The 11,001-nt window shown below is 40.4% G+C and overlaps 1 pseudogene; it reads left to right on the top strand.

Moving 5' to 3' along the window:
* The first annotated feature begins 9,664 nt into the window (after positions 1-9,664).
* Positions 9,665-10,765, top strand: LOC150019954 (uncharacterized; annotated as a pseudogene).
* The last annotated feature ends 236 nt before the right edge of the window (positions 10,766-11,001 follow it).

The raw sequence follows: 11,001 nt of genomic DNA, 5'->3' as shown, positions 1-11,001 counted from the left end.
TCTACCTCCACCCTCACCATCGCAACTACCTGCCCAACATTTCCTATCAATTTACTCTCCTAGATGAGTAGGTCACTGTTTCTCTGCTCTCCTTAAATTTCGCAATTTACTTCTCCCTACTTACCTTCCCAATGCATTCCTTTGTTGTGCTGTTTGCTGGAGGGAGAGACTTAATCCCACAGCAGAGTTAAGAGCAATCAAGACACTTTCAAATTCTCCCACCTCTACCCATACCAGCAGCTGCACCTACCCACTCCTCTGTCCTACCCATTGCTTCCCACACTGTGCTCCTACTGTGTTCCTACCTAAACCCAATCCTCCCCTCTCACTTACTCAAAAACATCACTCCTGCAGTTCTTCAACATCAACAAATTTTCTCTCTCCACTGGATCATTAATATCAGCACATAAATGTACTTTAAAACAATAACAGATTTCCCCTGTAGCAACAACCCCATTTCTCTGCTCCTCCTTAAGAGTAAAACTCCTCAAAAGTTGTCTACTTGCTTTCTGTAATTCCTCTTCCACCCTTTTGGAACCCACTTGTTTGCCTGTTAATCCATTCTCAGCACAGATCTGAGCGGTGGGGATCATTAATCCCATTAACAAAAAAGCAAACTAAGCCTCAGAGAAGTTGGGCAACTTGTTCAAAACCACACATCAGTTAGCAGCTGAGACTAAAACCTCCCCTTATGATTGCTGCTTCAGCCTGGCTCTCTTGTTTTCTACTGTAAATTGGACAGCACAGCCAGCCTCCTATAATATTAGTCTTGTTTACATGTCATACAAAGTGTTTATGAGATTCTACTAACATTGATTATTTTAAAGTTGTTTTTCTTTTTTTAACTGATTTTTAGAGAGAGAGAAAGAAAAAAACATCGATTTGTTGTTCCACTTATTTAGGCATTCACTGGGTGACTCTTGTATGTGCCCTGATGGGGGATTGAACCCACAATCTTGATGTATAGGAATGACACTAACTAACTGAGCTACCCAGCTAGGGCAACATATTGATTTTTGAAACTAATATATTTCTGATTTTATCTTTCTGTGTCATGTCTTACATTGAGATAATGTTTCTTCTTGTAGTTACTGATTTTAGGAAAAATTCCATGAATATTTTCCTAAATTATGCAGCTACTTTACTGTAACTTATCACTTATTCATATATTTGTTATTTTCATTTTAAGTAATACCACATCAATATAAAACTGTAGAAAATGGGAAGCAAAATTATATCAGCCATAATTATGCACCAAATACAAATATTGTTAGCACTTAATTTCCTTTTATGTTTTCATATGTGTTTTTTTTTCTAGTTATAATCACAGCAAATATGGAAAAATAATCTTGAGTTATCTATTAAAATATGCAAGGAAATCAACATAAATAAAAACACAAGTATTTAAGAACAAATGAATGTTTAATTCAGCTTAGAAAAAAGCAGAAAATGACTTACATGTCCATCAATAAAAGAGTAGTTACATAATTTGCTTCCTCTTCTGTAAAGTTGGAATAATACTAGTACTCCATTGGATTGTTCTAAGAATTAAATTAGAAAAGTATGGAAAGCATAGAGTATATTAAATGACAACTGCTCAGACAGCATATTATTTTTACAACAGCTTATCTCCTCAACCCTATAGTATCTCAATTCAGCCCTTTCCAACTTAGGTCAAAGTTCTCTAACCTGGAACCAATATTCTATAAAGTCTCATTATTCTTTCAGTTTCTTCCAAAGATATGAGATTATTCTGTCAACCCAACACATACCAAGGAAATTTATTCTATGTCCTACTTCCCACATAGATAAGTTCCACTGCATTGTTTTGAATTTGTCTCACAGGTGAACCTAAATAATTTCTCCAGCTTCAGCCGTAATTCATCAACTCTAATGTTTCAAGAGTTAGGGCTGCTTGGCCTACGTCCCTGGTTTTTTCCTTTCTCTTTTGATGGCTACTTCATCAGAGTTTTCATTGTGCTGAACATATACTTATAAGAGTTTATTAGTGTCACCCTTAAATGGGAAAAGATTAATAAAATTGCACTAATAATTTTAACCATCTGGTTTCATTAAAATCTTTTCTTATCCCCGTTAATTTGTTAAAAGAAATCTTGTTGAGTAAGCAATATTTTACACTTGGAACAAGAGTCTCACTTAGACCCAGTAAATAATTTCCTAGTCATTGTATTTGTTTATATTTGTTTTATATTCTAGCCACTTGTTTGAAGGTTTTGGGCTCAAATGCAAATGCTGATATAATTTTGGAGAACAATTTCATCCAATTATCTGCTACATACTGGGATACTCTAGAGCAGCAGTTCTCAACCTGTGAGTCGCGACCCCTTTGGGGGTCAAACGACCCTTTCACAGGGGTCACCTAAGACCATCAGAAAACACATATATAATTACATATTGTTTTTGTGATTAATCACTATGCTTTAATTATGTTCAATTTGTAACAATGAAAATGCATCCTGCATATCAGATATTTACATTACGATTCATAACAGTAGCAAAATTATAGTTATGAAGTAGCAATGAAAACAATTTTATGGTTGGGGGTCAAGTCACCACAACATGAGGAACTGTATTAAAGGATCGCGGCAGTAGAAAGGTTGAGAATCACTGCTCTAGAGTATAAAGATAGACCATGAAGGGGTCCAGAACCTGCCTCTATAAAAATTATTTTGCGCAGGGGCACTTAAGTTCCTGCAATCGCTTATCTGCCTAAAAGCAGAGCCTTCCAAAAAAACTCAAAAGAATCCAATTGTCATAAATCAACAAGGGAAGATTGGTCCTTACCACCACAGATCTGAAAAGTCTCCACATCCCACTAAACAGGCATTGTCACAAAAACTATCATTTATACTTCTAAGGACCCACTTATCTTTGAAAAACCTAATTTTCTCCCCATAAATGCCCTTTCTCTCCCTCCCTTCCTTTTAAATTAATCTTTCATTTTTCTGTAAGCACCCTTCTCCCTATCTCCTCTCCCTATTAAGATTAAGATGGTATCTAACTGCCCCTTTGGGTACGTATGTACAAACATTAATAAAAATATGTGACTCAATTCCGTCTTTTCACTTGCAAATTCTTCTTTTGTCAGTTTTAATTTAAAGCCCCCCCAACAACTGAATCAAAAAGAGCAGAGGAAATTTTTTCCACCCTGGCAACCTTATGATCAAGTATTTCCAATACTTCTTTGCAAATGCTGAATTTTAGAGCTTCATCATGTGCCCCTGTGAGAGTACGCATGTATGGTTATTATATTAGCAGCACTATATTTGGAAGCTACAGGCAAGGTAATTACTGCCCTGGCTGACCCTGCCCACTCCACCCACAATGGAATTTAGAAATAAGATTGGAAACAGACACAGCAGAGATATGTCAAGTGACCCAGAAGAGACTTCCAAACGCTTCTATGAGGTAAACCTGGACCATAACCAGACTGAACATGTAGTATAGCTACAGAATAAGGAGTCTGAGAAGGTCAGTTGGTCAAACTTGAAAGAAAAAAAAAAGCAAGTCCAGGGCACAATCTTCGGGAAATTCCTGCATTATCCAGGGTCAGGGTCAATTGGCCACTTCGCTGGAACAGTATGGTCTCCCCAGCAGGGAGGAGCAGAGTCTCCTAAACTTCCTCAGCTGAAGACAGTCCTTAAAATCACATTCTTGTGTTCCAGCACTGAAGAGGCACTCAATAAATAAATGCATATGCTGCATGAAGGCAGAAAAGAACAAGGTTCCCACATGTAACCTTCTGATTGTGATCTGGCTTCCCTGTAACTTCCTGTGGGAGAGAAAGTGCTGACAAGGAGCCTCTTCCTCCCACAGTTAACATTTCTTTTTACATATTAACAAATGAGCAGAGGATGGTGCAAGGCTGGGTTCACAGAAGCTGGTTTCCCAGGGTTCCAAGAAATGTATAGATCAATTATGAGGACCAGGCTCTGACAGCACTCAGTGACCAGACAAGGTGACACGGTATGAGGGAGCAGCCAGCAGCCCCAAGACTCCACCTCTCAGTCCTCCCATCCACAGCGCTTACCAATCATGCAACTTCCACTGGTCTCCCAACACCTGCCCCATCCATTCCTTCATCAGTATTTACTAGGTGTATACAAGGGCCAAACACTAAACTGTGTGCAGGCCTGTTAAAAAGGGTCCTTGGCCTCCTGAAGATTGAGGTCTGTTTATCTGGGTACACAGATTAGCAAAGAGGTGAGATTAACACAGTGGGATAAAATCTATGGGAAAGGCATATGGGAGCCCAGATTCTGGTGGATGGGGGAGGTGTTTTCTAAATTAAAAACTGAAGAACAGTAAGAGCCAACTTTGTGGATGGGAGGTGGCCCAGGTGGAGGGTAAACAGAGGCAAACCCCTAGAAGTAAGAATATTTAGGAACTGAAAGATGTTTAGTGAAGCTAGACCTTAAAACAGGCAGCGGGGAAAGAGCAGGGGAACTGAAGGGAGGAAAGGAAGAAGACAAATTATGAAGTCTGAAAGGCCATTGTAAATCAAACATTTTCAATTTTATTCTGAGGGCAATAGGTGTGTTAGTCCAAGAGAGAAACCAGATGAGGGTTTCCTCTTAAAAATGTCACACAGGCTACAGCAAGAACAAAGTAGGGACAGGAGGAAGACAGATGGCAAGGAGCACTTTCAGTATCTTAGGCAGCTGGCATAATACCTTTCATTCATTATTTCCTCCCTCTTTTGCTAACCTTTTGATTCATAAGATGTTCTCAAGATCATTTCATTTTCTTATTATGACTTTAATTAAAAGGTCATTTTAACCTAAATGTAATTTCACATTATGGCAACATCTGTTGTCCATGTCAGAGGAAATGTTTCTCTCTCTCTCTTTTTTCTTCCTTTATTAAAAAAAAAAAACAAAAAACTGATTCTAGAAAGAGGGGAAAGGAGGGAGAAAGACAGGGAGAGAAACATTGATGTGAGAGAGAAACATCAATCAGATGCCTCTTGCACGCACCCTGACTGGGGACTGAACCTGCAACCCAGGCACATTCCATGACCTGGAATCACACCCGCGACCTTTCAGTTTGCAGGACGACGTCCAACCCACTAAGTCATATCAGTCAGGGCGTAAATGCTTTTCTTAATAAGTTTTGGATCTTGGGCAAAAATGCAAAGCCCTGTGTAATTTTTCTATACATTTTTATTTTTTTTACTTCTAGGCCTGCCCGGATATCTCCTAAAGTCAGAGCCAAATTCAGAAAGGAAATGTTCGGAGGGGATAATCCCCAGGGAGGGGGTCTCAAGTACACTTAACTGCCTGATGTCCCACCTGGAGTTCCTCAGAGATGCAAAGTACCCACTGGAGGAAAGAGAACAACCACAAAAGCCTGGGCTGCACCTTCAAGCTACCTAGGACCCAACCAGAGAAAGCAAGAGGCGGAAGCCTAAGGGAAATTGTTTTTATTCTCCAAAGTAAAAATACAAAGGTAGAAGCAACTGGGAATTCCACATTACCATTTCAACAGAAGTCAGGGATTATAGACAGGAGCCAAATTATGTCAATTCTGTACTTTCTTATGCATTTTTCTGAGATTTCCAGTTTCCCTGTAGTGATTAGCTACAAAGCTTATTTAAAAAACAAAAGGCCTGTGCTGGTCACACAGCCAGGCTGGAGAGCCAAAGAGTGTTTTCCACTTTCAAGCACTAAGCCGGAGGGACAGGTGTGGCCCTGAGAAATAGTAGAGGAGAGTCTGGGCAGAGGAGGCTGAGAGGCTAAGGAGTGAAAAGGCCCTGGACCCAGAAATGGTTCTACAGCCACTTAAGAGGCTCCTAAATGAGCATCGGCAGGGTCCTAAAAAGTGAAGTTCTGTTGAAGAGGGCTATGAAGAAGGAATGAGTATAAAAATTTCTCAGTATCTACAGACCATTCGATATCAGAAAGTATTACTGTGAAAACTCATAGATAATAGTTATGATATCTATCACTTATTGAACACAGGAATAGTGTTTAGAATAATGAGCACTTGCTAGATGGCAGGCACTGTTTAAAGTTTTATACACACAGAGACACGTGGATGAGAGGTGGACAGGTATATACAAAAATGCACACACATCACTACTCACATATTTAATCCTCATTAATCTTCACAGAAGTCCTAATCAGGTCAGTTCTATTATTATTATTTCCACCTTATAGATGAAGAAACAGACTCAGACAGGTTATATATGTAACAAGATATGATTCACATTTGAGTCCTTTGGAAATTCTAAGATTCTACTTACTCTTTTTTTTTTAAAAAAATACTTTATTAATTTACTTCTAGAGAGGGGAAGGGAGGGAGAGATACATCAATGTGTGAGAGATACACCTATTAGCTGCCTCTCACACGCCCCCAACTGGGAATCAAACCAGTGACCCTTTGGTTCTCAGGCCAGCACTCAATCCACTAAGCCACACCAGCCAGGGCTAAGGCAATACCTTTAACCAAGCCCAACTAGGACCCTAATGGGAATGGCCTTCTTTCTTAGAGCATTATAAGAGGTGCATCCCTGAGGGAATGAGGAAAGGAGTCCCTAAGCAGAAAAGACTGAATTGGGTGCAGGCAGTGCAACAAAAGCCCACAGAGGATCCCTCTGAATTTCTTGAAAGAATCTACCAGGTCAATAGAAAATATACTGATTTGGATCCACAAGCCCCTGAAAATATTAGAATGGTGAATATGAGCTTTATCTCTCAAAGTGCCCCTGACATCAGAAAGAAACTCCAGAAGTTAGAGGGAGGGATAGGCATGAATCCTTCACAATTAGTAGACATTGCTTTCAAAGTTTATAATAGCAGAGAGCAGAAGGCCCACGCAGCCACCATTTTCTTGGAACAGGCTTCAGGGCAATTCTATCAGTGGGCAAGAGGCACCCAGCCCTAGTCTAAACACTTGCCACCAATTAGTGTGCATACAGCAAAGAAAAGGGGCACTGGAAAAATGAGTGTCCCAAGCAAGAGAAGAAGGGGCCAGAGCCTGAGAACTTGAGAGTTATGCTGGGAAAAGGAAATTATTCCAATGATGACTGATAGTGCCCAGAGGTTCTCCCATTACAACGACCTATTAAAGTCACCCCCCAGGAACCTCGGGTAAGACTAACAGTGGAGGGACAAACTGTAGACTTTTTTTGATTGATACTGGAGCAACATATTCTGTGGTCAATAAACCTCTGAGTCCTTGCGTCAGGCTGTAATTACAACCGCAATTTCTGGAAGCACTAAAACCCAATTTTTCTTGAAATCCATGAAATGTGCCATGGAAGATACAGTTTTAACTCATAATTTCTTATATATTCCTGCGTGTCCGATAACTCTTCTGGGAAGGGACTTGCTGTCAAAAACTTCGCACCCAGATCACTTTTGCTCCAGAGGAACAACAGCTTCACTTGCTGGTCCCTCCAGAGCATACATGGCAATTCCTCATGCGATCATGCAGGGAGCAGGGAGAAGCACATCCTTGGCTGGAAGAAATCAGAAATCAAGAACCAGCCTATCACCATTTATGCACCCCACCAAGTGTTGAGCCTGCTGGGGCAAAAGGGAAATTTGTGGCTCACAGCTGGAGGAATGGGCAGGTACCAAGCAATTCCTGACAATCCTAACGTCTCCCTCAAAATTGTAGGTAAATTAAATCCTGCCTCCCTTCTCCCAGAGCCTGACTTGGCTGCACTAATACATGACTGTGCTGAGATAATTGATGAGGTTTATCTTAACAAAACTAATTTATAGGACCACCCTCTAGAAGAGGCAGACTGGACTCTATATGCAGATGGAAGCAGTTATATGGACAAAGGAAACGGAAAGGCTGGCTATGCAGTCGTGACTCTTGAAGGAGTAGTGGAGGCCAAGGCTTTGCCACCAGGAACCTCTGCCCAGAAAGCTAAACTGATTGCATTGACGAGGACACTGGAATTACTGCACGAAAGGAGAGTGAATGTGTATACTGACTCAAGGTACACTTTCCAATTTTGCATGCACATGGTTCAATCTGGAAGGAAAGAGGACTATTAACCTCCAATAAAAAAGGAGATTAAGCCCTGGCTGGTATGGCTCAGTAAATTGAGCGCCAGCCTGCAAGTGAAAAGGTCACTGGTTTGATTCCTGGTCAGGGCACATGTCTGGGTTGTGGGCCAGGCCCCCAGTTGGCACGCGTATGAAAGGCAACTCTCACACATCAATGTTTCTTGTCCTCTCTTTCTCCCTCCTTTTCCCTCTAAGAATAAATAAATAAAATATTTTTTAAAACGAGACTAAGCATGCAGCAGAAATTTTAGAATTATTAGAAGCTGTTCAGGTACCTTTACAGATGGCAGTTACGCACCGCCCCAGACACCAGACAGAGGACACTGCAATGGCTAGAGAAAATAATATGGCTGATCAAGGAGTGAAAGAGGCTGCTAAAAGAACACTTATAATGCCTTTGGTCCCTATTCTGGACTTGTCATAATTTGACCCTGAATGTTCAACTGCAGACTTAGAGAAAGCTAAGAGTTGGTGTTTTGATGGAGAAGGTGCTGACAGTGTATGGGGAAAGAATGAGAAAGGAGTTACACTGCTTCCTGAACATTTAGTAGAGCCAGTCGTGAAGCATTTGCAAGAGGCCACTCACTAGGGAAGAGACTCATTAACCACCTATATCAAGCTGTGGTTCACAGGATGTGGAATTTCTAAAGCCATACAAAAAATAATTGCTTGATGTGTTTTGTGCCAGAAGACCAACCCAGGGACAGATCCCCACCAAAAGAAAGAAGGGAAACAATACCAAGGGCCATGTCCAACTGAGGACTAGCAAATAGATTTGACCCGGATGCCAAGGGTCTAAGGGTAGAAATATTTGTTAGTCTTTGTTGACACCTTTTCAGGATGGGTAGAAGCCTATCCCACTCGAACGAAGAAATCCTCGGAGGTAGTGAAAGCCTTACTGAAGGAAATAATCCCTCACTTTGGCCTCTCTGGCAGCAGACAGAGAGATAATGGACCTGCTTTTGTTTCAGAAATTACATGGAAGGTTAGTAAATTTTTAGGAGTCAAGTGGAGATTCCCCAGGGCATGGAGACCTCAGGTTTCTGGGAAGGTAGAGGAGAAGAATCACATCTTGATGAAAAATATAGCTAAGCTGTGTCAAGAAGCTCATCTCCATTGGGATCAAACTATACCTATTGCCCTGCTCAGGATAAGAGTGGTTCCTTGAAGTGGGATTCAATTGGGTCCTTACGAAATTGTGTATGGGTGACCATTTCAGGCTATGATTAGGGTGGAGGATATCTATATAGATCAAGAAGTGAAGGTAAAGAAATATGTACAACAGTTAAGTCAAACCTTAGCTGTACCTAATGACCTTGCTTGTATTAGGGACCTCTCCCTCACAGGTTCACTACATTCCTTTGGGCCTGGAAACAAGGTTCTACTCAAAACATGGAAGACAGGATCTCCAGAGAGCCAAATGCAAGAAAAGTGGACTGGACTTTGGGATACACTCCTCCCTCCCCAACCAGGGTGAAATTAGCAGGAATAAAACCTTGGATTCATCACACCAAAGAAAGCACCAGAGGAACAATGGACCACTGAACCAAAAGAAGACCGGATAGTCATCTCTCGAAAACAATGACTTATGTTCTTTTCATTACTTTTTGTTTAACCCCATGTTATGGACAGCTCACCCTTTCAAACAAAATGAAAATGTTTGGGTATATTTAGCAAAATATATTCTAAACATTTCTGACTTTTGTCTTGAAGGAGGAACTTATGCTGAACAAGCTTTCACTTCATGTCTTGTAAGTGTTTATACTCTTTTGGAAAGCCTTTGAAATTATACTGTGAGCATATCAATAAGAAAATGACCTACTCTGGTATTTATAACTGGGGATCTGTGATAATTCTAAAGGACAGGGAAATGTTTTATTTAAAGCTCGCTAATGTAGCCCCAGATAGTGTGGAACTTTTGTCAACTGCACTAAAAACTGTTTTGTGCTTTCAGCAGATGTGAAGATAAATTGCACCACAACCACAAATGTATCTTGTACTTCTGCTCACGTTAAATTGCCTGAAGGATGGTTTCTAATATGTTGAAGAACTGCCTTTTTCTATGTTCCAGCAAACAGGTCTGGGGGGCTATGCTCTCTGGGAAGAATGACCGTGTTTATGCCTCAGAAGCCCCATCCCACCCAGGCTTTATGAGAACTATCCCTTGCACTTGATTGTAACAGTGATTTATACCTTTTTAGCACTGCTGATTATGTGTCTTTCACTGTATTTGCAATGCCAGCCACAATAACCTATCTGAATGTAGAAATAAGTAGATTAGCTTGTGCTACGGCAAAAACTTTGAATGCCACCTCACAAGCCATCAGTGCCATTAGTCAAGAACTAGGACAAGTTAGAGAACCAGTATTAAGAGAATCATGCTGCTATAGACTACCTCCTTTTAAGATATAATCATGGATATGAAGAAGTTAAAGGCTCTGCTGTTTCAACCTGACTGGTAATTCACAGCTCACAAAGCATAAAATAAAAAAAGTAAATGTAGTCATATCCAACATAAAACAAAGAGAGGAATTCTTTGGTGTTGATTTGTCTAACTAACCTCCTGGTTGCCTAGTATTACTGGTCTTAGAGAGGTATTTGTTGCTGTTTTTGTTTGTTTCATTTTTTTCAGAATTGTAGTTTACAGTATTGTTGCTGTTTACAATGTGCCCCCTTCTGCAATTAAATGTATTCCTAAGCCCCCCTACCAGATTGCCTAATGCTAAAATACATGCTCAACAGCAAAGTGAGTACTTCCATATGAAACTGATCTCATAGAAATAGGATAGTTTAAACTGAAAGGATGGGGGACTCAAATATTGGAAAATTTTTAAGTTGCAAGTAATAGCTAATAAACTTAGTAATCAATGTATATAAAAAGCTAATGTTTCATGAACTGAAGGTGTGACCCACCTTGACTCCAGAAGACCATAGCAGTTCCACCTTTGTGCCTCAG

The sequence above is a fragment of the Furipterus horrens genome, unplaced genomic scaffold (genome assembly GCF_987537825.1).
Source record: "Furipterus horrens unplaced genomic scaffold, mFurHor1.1.pri manual_scaffold_2, whole genome shotgun sequence".
NCBI lineage: Eukaryota > Metazoa > Chordata > Mammalia > Chiroptera > Furipteridae > Furipterus > Furipterus horrens.
This window is presented reverse-complemented; position numbering and strand designations above follow the sequence as displayed.